Source organism: Priapulus caudatus, unplaced genomic scaffold (assembly GCF_000485595.1).
Source record: "Priapulus caudatus unplaced genomic scaffold, Priapulus_caudatus-5.0.1 Scaffold445, whole genome shotgun sequence".
NCBI lineage: Eukaryota > Metazoa > Priapulida > Priapulimorpha > Priapulimorphida > Priapulidae > Priapulus > Priapulus caudatus.
In genome coordinates this window covers 193,127-206,844 of record NW_014577506.1, presented here as the reverse complement: position 1 = coordinate 206,844, position 13,718 = coordinate 193,127, and positions in this window count along the sequence as shown.

The window sequence follows — 13,718 nt, the reverse complement described above, 5'->3', positions numbered from 1 at the left end:
TGCGTGTGCACGTACACGTGCGTGCTTGCGTACGTACACGGGCGTGCGTGCGTGGCGTGTGTACGTACACGTGCGTGCTTGTGTGGCACGTACAAGTGCGCACGGCGTGTGCACGTACACGGCTAAACTACGAACTCACTTAACGAAAACAATGCCAAGCTATGACAAAAAAAGCGTCAAGGCGCCGCCTGTCTGTGTAGTTGGTAATTATTTATTTATTTTTAGTTGAGTAGTAACTTTAATAATGTTTTCTCAATAAAATAATGCATGCTACGGTATGCTGGAACCTCGCGGAAATTTCGAGGTGTTTACGGCACCGTCGTCAGCTCGTGTAAAGTTACGCAAAGGTTACGTAAATTTTAGCTTGATGAATCGCACCTAAAACGGCCTCGCTGCGTACGCGAAATCATACGAAATTTACTAAATAGCTGTGTTGATGAATCGCAACTAAGCAACGTCGATTGCGTACACAAGATTACGCAAACTATTTTGCGTACGCAGCTTGATGAATCATGAATCTTACCCCCTGGACTCCACCCGTTCAGTGCAAGCGCACACGGTATCAGTCTACAGTTCCAGGGCGTGTACAGGGGGGGAGTCCAGGGGGTCGCGGACCTCCCCTGCTCGCGCAGAATAACGGCGCATCTGAGGGGTCTAATTTCAAAAATTTCCTGGGGGCGAGCCCCCCAGACCCCCCCTTCGCCTGCTCCTGTACACGCCCCTGGTTTCGCCCCCCCTAACAAAATACCCTGGCGCCGCCCCTGTATGTATGTATGTATGCATATATGTATGTATGTATGTACATACGATATCGTTACCAACAGAAGACAAGCAGAAATGTACTGCATAGTAAGTGCATAACATATCAAAATACACCATATATATGACACTATTGATTCACGCCACATGCCATAGCTCTCGGGTTGGGAATAAGTAGGCTGAAACTAATATATAAGTCAGCACATATATAATTATAAGTCAGCACGTAACAGCGGCTGCATTCTATCGACATACTCTACCTCACGCACAATGGCTTGCCGACATCGGCAGGGTGCGTATCTCGTTAGCTCGCAGCTATACGGTTAGGATATGAGGTGCCGCTAATATCCCGTCATTAGAGCATCGTTTGAGAAACTGCAGTTACTCGGCAATTATTGCTCAGCTATTTAATTTTAGACTCGGGTGATATTATGAACACTCATATCATATTTCTTACGCGATTGAGATTGATTTCATGGGTCTTATTAATGCGCAGCAGGCAGTCATTTTAGTCCATGATGCTGTATCATGGCATGGGAAAATAATAAGGGAAAATCCCAGGCGGAAGTAAATCCCTAATATTTCTCTACTCTTGATTAGAGTTACCACTGCGTCACAAAGCCTAAATGTCAAACGCGTTGGTGATATAATAGTGCGCTATTTATTATTCTTGCCACCCAACCAATCTCTCTCTTTTTCTCTCTCTCTCTCCATCTCTCTCTCTCTCTCCCTCTTTCTCTACCTCTTTCCCTCCATCTTTTACGCTCGTTCTCAATTTCCCGCGCACTCTTTCTGCCACTCCCCTCACGTGCGCGTTCTCTCCCCCTTTCTCTATCTTTTTCCCTCTCTCGTTCGCGCTTTTTCTCGTGTGTGCATGTGTGCGCGCGCGCGTGTGTCAATCCAATTCCATGTACCCAATTTATCTCTGTACGGCTAGTCGTAAAACCTAAATTAGACTGCAATACAATTATGTATATTTATATTTATTTATGTATTTATTTGAATATACACAGTGGAATATGTTCACCTGGCTGGCAATCCAGAAATTACTGCAGCAGCTAGACACGATAGTTATTGTGTTAGGCTATACCTGCACGCTCGAGTGCCCGACTTACTCCTTATAAACTAGTAGGTACGTTTCACGATAGCACCCATGATATTACTGTTATACTATTATTATTAATATTATTATTATTATTATTAATTTTATTATTATTGTGACCCTAATTCATCACATAACGTTCGAGCGCTTGGCTGCTGGCCCGACTCGCGGGTTATCCCATGGGCTGTCATTAGCGCTGCGTGCTACACTGGGTTCGAAAATTGTTGGGTGCGACGGACTCCATCTGATCGCGCTAAAAGGCTAAACATGTTTGATCAATATCATGCTCCGATGCACACACTGCTACGGGGACGATAATTGAGCAATTCTACTAAACGCGGGCGTTCCCTACACAAGATAACAAATTTATTCATTTATTTACTTGTTTATATATATATATATAATGATAGTACTTCATCTGGTTGAAGGTCCGTGTGCGTTGGTCGTTTACTTTTCCGGTGCATTAGTTTTGTTTCTTCTATTGTTTATTGTATCCCATCCATCAATGCTCTCTCTCTCTCTAATCCTATCTATCTATCTATCTATCCTATGCTATCTAATCTATCTGAAATGCTATCTATCTATCTATCTATCTATCTATCTAATCGTATTTATCTATTTAATCTATCGTATCGTATCTATCATATCTATGCTATTCGATCTACCTCATCTATCTATGCTATCTATCTATCTTAGCTAGCTATCTATCTATCTACTTACCTATCTAATCTATGCTATCTATCTATCTATCTATGCTATCTATCTATCTGATTCTATCTATGCTAAAATCTACCCAATCCATCTATCTTAATCAAATATCTATCTAGTTATTTACTAGTCTAGTCTATCTATACTAGTCCGTATCTATCTAGTCTAACTATCGTATTAATAAACATCTGATCTAGGCCATGCTACTATTCTATCTATCGAGTGCTATCTAATCTATCTATCTAGTCTACTCTATCTATCTATCATCTATCTATCATCTAGGGCTATCTAGCCTACCTATCTATCTATTATCGACTATGCTATCTATCGCTATCTATCTATCCTATCTATCTAATCTATTTTATCGTATCCATGGCTATCTAACCTACCTAGACTCGTTAATCGATATCGATGGCTATTCTATCCATACCATGGACCATCCATCCATCCGTCCGTCCGTCCGTCCCCGTGTGCGTCCGTCCGTCGTCCGTCCGCGTCCGTCTTCCGCGTCCAGTCCGTCCGTCCGTGCCGTCCGTGCATCCATCCATGTCCAGTCCATGCTATCGCGATCCATCCCATCCAATGCCATCCAGTTGATGTCCATGCCATGCGCACCATCCATTCATGGTCCATTGCCATGCCATCTTATCCATCCAATCCATCCATACAGGTGTGTTATTAATCCGATCTAGAGTATAATGGGAGCATCCGATCCATGAACCATGCCATAGCATCCATCCGTCCGGCCGTTGCATACCATCGCCAGTTCCATATGCGAGTGTCGATCCATGCCCAATTCCATCTAAGTGGCCAGTCCATGATTTCTATCTTATCTAGTCTACCTGTCTGTTAGCCTACCTAGCCGTAAAGCATACTGTACCTAGTGCCTACACCCTAGCCTAACCTCTACCATACGCTACCTATCCTACCTAACCTATCAACCTACCTACCTACCCCTCCTACCTACCTACCTTACCTACCTAGCCTATCCCTTCCTATCCGTATCCTACCTAGCCTAACCTAACCTGACCAACTTCCCTACTTAACACGTATCCAGACCATACCGACCCCTACCGACCTTAGCCGACCTACCGACCTACCGGACGCGTGGACCGCTACCTTAACCTACCGTACCCGTACCTACCTACCTACGCTACCTACCTACCGTTAACCTACCTACCGCTACCTACCTCCTTACACTACTACTCTACCTACTACCGGTACCTAACCTACGCTACCTACTCTACCTGAACCGTACCTACCGTACTATCCTACCGACCTAGCCGTCTGACCGTACCTACCTACCTACCGTAGCGCTTCCTACCTACCCACCGTACCTACTACCGTACCTAGGCCCTATCCTACCTACCCTTACCTACCGATTACCTACCATACCTACCTACGGCTACCTACCTACCGATACCTAGCCTGTACCTAAACCTACCGTACCTTCCTACTCTACCATTACGGACCTACTACCTTACCGTTACCTACCTACCATACTCACTACCTGTACGCTAACCGCTACCCTACCGTACCTACCTACCTACCGTACCTACCTACTAGCCTACCTACCTACCGTACTCTACCTCACGCTACTCTAACCGTACTCGGGGTAACCTACACGTACCTACCGTACTACCGGTACCTAAGCCTACCTACCTACGGCTAACTCGTACCTACGGCTACCTACCTAACTACCTACCTACCTAGCCTAGCCTGAAACCTACCTACCTAGCCCGTAACCCGTACCTACTCTACCTACCTACCTACCTAGCCTACCGTACTCTACCGCTACCCCTACCTACCTACCTAACCTACCCTAACTAGCCGGTACCCTACGCGTAACCTACTAAGCCGTAGCCTACTCGTACCTGCTACCGTACCTACACTACGCGGTACCGTACCTTACTCATACCTACCTAACCGATACCGTAACCGGTTAACCTAACCAGTACCTACTTACCTACGCTACCTGACCTACCTGACCCTACTTACCTAAGCTTACCTACCTATACCGATCCATACGTACTTACTTACCTACCTAGCTCTAACCGTACCGTACCTACCTGACCTACCTACCATACCTACCTTAGCCTACCTACCCTCCTACCGGTACCCCTACCTACCTACCTTACCTACCTACCTTACCTGACCTACCTAGCCTACCTACGCTGCCTGCCTGCCTGCACTGCCTGCCTGCCTGCCTTGCCTGCCCTGAGCCTGCTCTGCCGGCCCTGCCTGCACTACATACCTGCGCTGTCGTGCCTGCCATGCCTGCCTGCCCGTAGCGCTGCCTGCCTGCGTGCACTGCCGATGCTCTGCCTGCCTGCCTGCCTGGCCTGCCTGCCTGGCCTGCCTGCCTACCTGCCTACTGGCCTACGCATGCCTACCGTACCTATCTTATCTATCTATCTATCTAATTATCTATCTATTCTATCTATGCTATCTATCTATCTATTCTATGCTAATCTATGCTATCTATCCGTAGTCTTATCTATCTATCTATCTATCTATCTATCTATCTATCTATCTATCAATTTATCTATTTATCTATTTATCTATCTATCTATCTATCTATCTATCTATCTATCTATCTATCTATCTATCTATCTATCAACCTATCAATCTATATAATATCAAAACCCCATAAAATTGATGTAACAATGGGCTCTTACTAGTCTAACATAATTTCTATAAGTCTCTATAGAATCGGATCTACCTAAAACGCACTGTTATTGCATCCTCCATGTGTATATACGTAGCAATCGCGCCGGCCTAAATATAAGCACATATAAATAAAAAAAACATGTGTTTGTATACATATATATATGGTATAAGCTACCTTCGTAGAAGTCGTCCGTGTGTGAGATGTCGTGCAGGTTCTGAGGCAGCACGAACACGGCGAGCGAGATGTCGCTGGCCGCCAGGTTAGCGATGAGTAGATTCGTTACCGTGAGCCGCTTACTGAAGGAAAAAACGACCCAGATGACGACGCCGTTCATGATGACGCTGACGATGAGGATGACGCCGATGAGAATGATGTAGACGAGGTCGCCGGCCGACACCTGCATGGCGGTGCGTCGTCGCTGAGTCGGCAGCGGCGATCGGCTGTTGGCATGAACGAATGGACGAGTAGCGACAAATCTGCGTGTGATAAACGCGTATTCGTGTGAGAGCTATACATACACGTGCGCGCGTACATGCGCACGCACACACGCACGCGCACACGCGCTCGCATACACACGCGAATGCAGTCATTATGCAGTCATTATGCAGTCGTATATTAGTCGTATATTCCCGTGTGTAGAAAGTGATTCCACAGTTATGAGTCCCCCGTGTCGGATCGCTATACAAAATGTTGATGGTGATATTTCGGAGTTCGTATAGCTGAATAATTACTATGATGTTACGTGTTAAAACAATAGAACACGCAAATAGTTTTAACAACATAACGATTACATGTAATGCCATTGTACGAGTAATTGCGGCTACGCAGACATAATTTCTAGTTTAGATAAATATTGGTTTCTTTCCATTTGCACGCCACTGCTGCGTAGATATACATCGATGCGGCATTAGGCCATTAGCAGTAAACATGCCTTTACAATAATGGCTATATATTTGTTACGCGCGCTCTCACACACACACACACACACACACACACACACACACACACACACACACACACACACACACACACACACACACACACACACACACACACACACACACACACACACACACACACACACACACACACACACACACACACACGACACACACACACACACACACACACACACACACAACACACACACTACACAACACTACGACCACCACCCACCACACACACACACACCGCGTGTGTTTGCGTGCGTTGCGTGCGTGCGTGCGTGTAACCATGTGTGCGTCTTGCGTGTGTGTGTGTGTGTGTGTGTGTGTGTGTGTGTGTGCTGTGCTTCATGTTGTGTGGTGCGTGCGTGTGTGTGTGTATGTGTGTGTGTTGTGTGTGTGTTGCTTGTGTGTGTTGTGTGTGGTTGTGATGTGTGAGACGCGCGCTAACAAAGTATATAGCCATTATTGTAAGGCATGTTTAACTGCTAATGGCCTAATGCCGCATCGATGTATATCTACGCAAGCCAGTGGCGTGCAAATGGAAAGAAACCAATATTTATCTAAACTAGAAATATTGTATGCTGTAGCCGCAATTACTCGTACAATGGCATTACATGTAATCGTTATGTTGTTAAAACTATTTGACGTGTTCTATTGTTAACAGTAACATCATAGTAATTATTCAGCCATCGAACTCCGAGAATATCACCATCAACATTTTGTATAGCGATCCGACACGGGGGTACTCATAACTGTGGAATCAACTTTCTACACACGGGAATATACGACTAATATACGACTTGCATAACGGACTGCATAATGACTGCATTCGCGTTGTGGTTGCGAGCGTGTGCGCGTGCGTGTGTGCGTGCGCATGTACGCGCGCACGTGTATGTATAGCTCTCAACGAATACGCGTTTTATCACACGCAGATTTGTCGCTACTCGTCCATTCGTTCATGCCAACCAGCCGATTCGCCGCCTGCCGACTCAGCGACGCACCACCGCCATGCAAGGTTCGACCTGCGCCTCTCTACATCATCCTCATCGGGCGTCATCCTCATCGTCTCAATAGCGTCATCATGAACAGCTTCGTCATCTGGTCGGTTTTCTTCTCAGGTTAAAGCGGCTCACCGCTAACGAATTCTACTCATCGTAACTGGCGGCCAGCGACATCCGGCTCGCCGTGTTCGTGCGGCGCTCAAACCTGCACGGACATCTCACACACACGACTTCTACGAAGTACGCTTATACCCATATATATATGTATACAAACACTATGTTTTTATTACTTATATATATGCTTATATTTACGCCGGCCGCGATGCCTGGTATAGTAATCAGTGCCAGGATGCAATAAACAGTGCGTTTTAGGTAGATACCGATCAATAGAACTTATAGAAATAGTTAGCTTAGTAGTAAGAGCCATTGTTACATCAATTTTATGGGGGTTTTGAATATTATATAGAATTGATAGGTTGATAGATAGATAGATAGATAGATAGATATGATAGATAGATAGGCGATAGATAGATATATAGATAGATAAGATAGATAATAGTATAATAGATAAATTCGATAGCATAGCATAGATAAGCATAGGATAGATTAGATAGATAGATAGCATCGGATCTATAATAGATCGCACTCGAATCGACTAGGAGCTAGATTAGATAGATTAGATAGATAAGAATAGATAGATACGGTAGATAGGTAGGTAATGTAGGCAGGTAGGCAGGTAGGCAGCGTAGGCAGGCAGGCAGGCAAGGCAGGCAGGCAGCGCAGGCCAGGCAGGTCAGGCAGGCAGGGCAGGCAGGCAGGCATGCAGGCAGAGAGGCAGGTGATGCAGGGCAGGCAGGCCGGCAGGCCAGTTCAGGCAGGCAGGCAGGCAGTGCAGGCAGGCAGGCAGGCCAGCAGGGCAGGCAGGCCAGGCAGGCAGGCAGGCAGGCGGTAGCGTAGGTAGGTTACGGTAGCGTAGGTAGGTAAGGTAAGTAGGTAGGTAGACTTGAGGTAGGTTAGGTAATGTAGTTAAGTAGGTATCGGTATGGTAGGTAGCGTACGGACGGTAGGTATGCGTAGGTAGGTAGGTAAGTACGCGTAGGGTAGGTAGGATAGGTAGGTAGGTTAGTAGGTAGGTAGCGTAGGTAGCGTAGGTAGGTAGGTAAGGTAGTAGGTTAGGTAGGTAGGTAGGTAGGTTAGGGGCGTAGGTAGTAGGTAGGTAGGAGCGTAGGTAGCGTAGGTAGAGGTAAGGTAGGTAGTAGGTAGCGTAGGTGCGTAGAGGTATGGTAGGCTAGGGTAGGGTAGGTAGGTAGGTAGGTACGGTAGGTAGGGTAGGTACGGTAGGTAACGGTACGGTAGGTACGGTAAGGTAGGGTAGGTCGGTAGGTAGGTAGGTTAGGTAGGTAGTAGTAAGGTAGGTAGGTAGGTAGGTACGCGTAAGGTCAGGTAAGGCTAGGTAGGCTAGGGTAAGTAGGTAGTAGGTAGCAGGTAGTAAGTAGGTAGATAGGTAAGTATGTAGGCTACGGTAGGGTAAAGAGCGTAGATAGATAGCATAGAATATGGCATGGATAGGATGGATGGATGGATCGATGATGGAATGGATGGATGAACGGGGCCAGGGGACGGCATGCGAATCGCAGATGGCAGTGGGCGGCGCCATCGGCATCTGTGATGCGATAGTGGCGTATGGGTGGATGGATGGCATGAATGGATGGACTGAGTGGTGACTAACTACTGGGAGGATGCGTCATGGCCAATCGGGTTCGCGTATGGGTTGAATGGATAGATGGATGGATTTGGGTCGTATGGGACGGGGACGAACGGACGGTACGGTCACGGACGGACGGCGAGGACGCACCGGTACGGACGGACGGACGGACGACCGGACGGACGACGGACGACGGACGGCCATCGGATGGATGGATAGATAGATAGAAGATAGATAGATAGGTTAGTAGTTAGATAGATGTATAGATAAATAAGATAGGGTCAGTAGATAGATAGATAGATTAGATAGTGAGGTGGGCTCACGATAGATAGATGAGGATAGATAGATAAGATAGATAGATGAGATAGGGGTAGATAGATAGATAGATAGATGGATGAGGATAGGATAGATGAGATATCATTTAGACATATTAGTGACTCACTGACTGTCAAATTCGTACTAGATAGATGGATTAGCATAGCAGTAGATAGACTAGAATCAAGCTCGGTTAGCAACAGTAGAGTAGAGTAGATACGATAGATAGATAGATAGTAGTAGACGTAGATAGAAAAATAAATAGATCAGGATACGACTAGGAGTCATTGCGCTTATATGAGTTATGGGGAGATTTGATTGTATAGATACTATTATTGTTTAGATAATAGATAGGTGTAGATTAGATAGATAGATAGTAGGATAGAATAGATAGATACGAGAGAGATGATGGAGGGATAAATAAACAAATAGAAGAAACTAATGCACGACAAAAATGTAAACGAACAACCGCAAGACCTGCCAGGGGATTGAATATATATCTATTATATAGATAGTAGAATATATATAAACAAGTAAATAAATGAGATAAATCTAGATCTATTCCTGAAGATTGTAGAACGGCGCCGCCGTTATAGGTAGAAATTGCCTCAATCTATGTCCGGCTCAGGCAGGCTCCCTCATTGTGTGCATCTGCGTAGCATGATATTGATTCAAAGGAGTAGATAATAGGGCAGGAGTGCTGACATCAATGCAATACAAGGGAAAATTCGTTTCATTTACTGGCGTGTATAATACATATATCGATTTTCACTAGCGCGTGGAACGTCTATTCCAAGTTTGAGCTCAAAGATGCTGACACAAGTACATTCGCCATGCATTCGTGCTCGCTCGCGAAATCAGTTTCCTCCGTAGACACTCGCAATCCGATGTAATGACATACGCGGTCGTATAAATGCGTACGACAACGTTCTCCATTCTCTGGCATTAATCCAACGCCCATTTGCGCGCCCATATAATTCAGACATAAAGGCCGTCAATCACTTGGCCGCGCGGAGTCGCGCCTGTTTGCTCTCTCGGATAGTGAATTGTGGCGTGTTGGCTCGCAGGGAATTGCGAGATCCGACGTTGGCAACACTCGTCACGATGCTAATCATTTGGTTCGGCGTGCGTGCGTGAAGGCATGCCAGCTATGTACAAAGGTGGGCCTGTGTAGCTGGTGTACCCGGGTCAAAGGTTATCTCGCCGAGTGTTGGTATGCCTAATCTCCCAGCGAGCACATGCCAATCGCTCCAGTTAGCAATAGCGCGTAGGTAGCTGCCTGTTTTGTCTTGAATTTATCAGGCGCGAATGGGTTGGATTTGTATGCCAGAGAAATGTGGATGACATTCGTTCGTGGTTTTAGTGGCCTGTATCTACGCATTTGCGGGGTGTCTACGAGGAAAACGACTTTCGTAGCGATTGATGGTGCGAACCTGTTACTGTGTACGATTTCTTGAGCTCAGGTTGGGAGTGAGGTTCGTGGAGTAAATCGGTTAGTGTATCTGTATGGCTAGTTGTTAAATTGACGAATTTTCCCTTGTTTATTGATGTCACACTCTCCTGTATTATATCTACTTTTCCTGATACTTCAGTGGCCGTAGATCAGAGTCCTCAGTTGTGCGGGGGATGATTTCCGCTGTTACTCTCCGATGACTAGTGCTTGCACACCGGTGAGCGCCTATGGCAGCAAAGCCCTTAATGGGTGGGGTCAGGGGGCCCGCCTTAGGGCCCCTGTCAGCCGTGCGAGGGCAGAGCTCTTAGCCCGGGGTCGAGGGGGGCGGAAGCCCCCGGAAGCTTCTTGCGATTTTAGCAATTTAGAACCTAAATTTGATGGGCCTTTTGGGGAATTTGAAAAAAATTGATTATTGTAAGTGCAAATTTTGTGAATTTCTAGTGTAACTTTTTCTTTGATCCTAGAGCCTTTTATTCAAAGGCACGCAACCCCCCCCCCTCGCACCTGACACACAACAGTGGCGTGTAGAGAATCCAAAAGAAAATTCTTAGGCGGCTGCGCGGAATCATGCGAGCTCAATGGCACGAAGCGCCGGGGGGAAGGGGACGTTCTGGAGGTGGTGTGTCGTGATTCACCCTCCCATTGTGTGTGAATTGCTTTGGAAAGTTTTGCGAATCTAAAAATGCACTCATTTTGGACATCCTCTATCAGTAGAATATCAGGATTTTTCTCCTGTCAGGGGCGTGTCCTCCCTGGTCGTCCTGTTTAAACGGGGTGGGGGGGTGTCCCTCGGGAATTTTGATTGAAAGTAACACCTCTTCGATGCAATTTTCCTGCACTATGAGGTGCAGCAGGGTATTTAAAGCTAATCTTCATCACTCGAATACACACATCACTTTTGGTTGAGTATTTTTATCCGTGTAGGGCGACACAGACCTAAAATACTTACTGCCAATCCTGTGCTATCGTACTGTCTCACTGGGGTTACTGGTGGGCGCAGGTGCGAGTATTTCTTTACCGTGAGGGGCCTAGCAGAGGGTGCGGACCGTGTTGCCCCTGAAAATTGGCTAGTGGGGGCGAGGCCGCGCGCGGCCGCTGCTACGCAACCCCCCTCGGCGCTTGACAATCACCAGATCGGTGGTTAATTCATCTCGCCCTGACCACTTTTGATAAAACGCTGGATGGTATTATTCTTACTCTGAGATGGCGTGTAAACTGCAAAAGAAAATATTGGAGAAGAAACAACCAGGATTTGAACAAGAAAAGTGCATGGTTTTTCGACCCCGGTTATACAATAAAGTCAGGAAATATACTTCCCTCGGTGGCTCTCAGCACCCCCATCTCCCGCCCAAAGAAAAGTGAGAAATAAAATAGCAATTTTCCCATTCAATCCCCGGTGAAGATTCAAGCATCCCCAACTGCGTTCAATGAGTGTCTATTCTAAGTGTGTGTGAATAAAAGCAAGATTTAACTATTCGTGAGCCGTGATAAGAATCGCAGATTTTGAACAAAAAAATTCGTATGTATGGGGAACCCGTCCAAAATTAACGTCTGTTTCAAGTAAATAAGTTGTGAGTTCCTCTGGAACGATGTTCTTTACCCGGTCTCATTTTACAGTAGATGTATGTCACGTTTCATTTCTGTAATAATTACTATTATGGCAGGAGTATGTAATGCTCGTCCGGATGACTGGATTTTGTAGAATTAAATATCCAGTATTTGATTGTCTGTAAAATAAAAAAATTTTCCCATTTTCTCTCCTGAAACTTAGGGGGACGAAAGCCACGACCCCACCATCAATAAGTGTGGGGCATATTACCCCCATCCCCCCGCTATCTACGCCGAGCCTGTCAGATAAACTCAAATGGTTGACTTTGTTGATATGGCATACAAATATTCATACATCATTAGATCATAATCTTTGTTAGCTCAGTACTCTACAGCGCGCCGCGCGAACAATTTTTGAAGTGGGGTGCGTGCTCAATTTGTTAAGCTGCGACAGATGCGGCCAATGCAGGCGTTGTTCTGAGGAGGGTGGTAAGAAAGACAGGGCGGGGTAGTATGCGGCCGTTCCTCCCCCAGAAAATTCTTGACATTTCCCCCATTTTTCCTGCCTGAAAGTAGGGGGGGATGTGATTTGTACACGCCATTCCCCCCCAGTCAATATAGTGGGGGGATGCATCCCCCCATCCCCCGCTATCTACGCCCCTGCCTGAGTATTGATCAAACATGTTTTAGCCTTTTAGCGCGATTCAGATGGAGTCCGTCGGGCACCCAACAAGTTTTCGAACCAGGTGTTATGCAGCGCTGAGCGGGCTAAGACAGCCCATGTGGATACAACCGCGAGTCGGCGCAGCCAGCCAAGCCGCCTCGAACTTACGGGTCGGTGTGTGATGAGTATTACGGGTCACAATTAATCAATACGATATAATATAATAATATAGGTATAACGGAGGTAATATCGATGGGTTGCTATCGTGAAAGCTACCTACTAGTTTATAAGGAGTTAAGTCGGGGCACTCTGAGCGTGCAGGTATAGCCATAACACAATAAACTATTCGGGTGTGTCTAGGCTTGTCTGCTAGGTAATTTCTGGAATTCGGCCATGCCAGTTCCTGGTGGTTGTAACAGTAGTTTCCACTGGTGTTATATTGTCATAGTAAAGGTGACTATAGAATAGATATTCAAAATATAAAGCATGAATGTATTGTCAGTCTAATTTAGGTTCTTACGCTTAGCCGCTAACAGAGATAGATGGGTACATAGAATTGATTGACACACGCGCGCCTGCGAAACGATGCACACGACGGAGAAAAGCACGTCGCGAACGAGAAGAGGGAAAAGATAGAGAACAGGGGCCGAGAGAACGCGCACGTGAAGGAGTGGCCAGAAAGAGTGCGCGGCCGAAAATCTGAGACGAGCTGTAAAAGAATATGGGTGTAGTGGGTATGAGTAGGTGTGCATGTGATGATGTGGACGGAGTAGGGAGATGTGGGGAGACTAGAGAGAGAGGAGAAAGAGAGAGCACTTGGTTTGGGTGGCAATAATAATAAATAG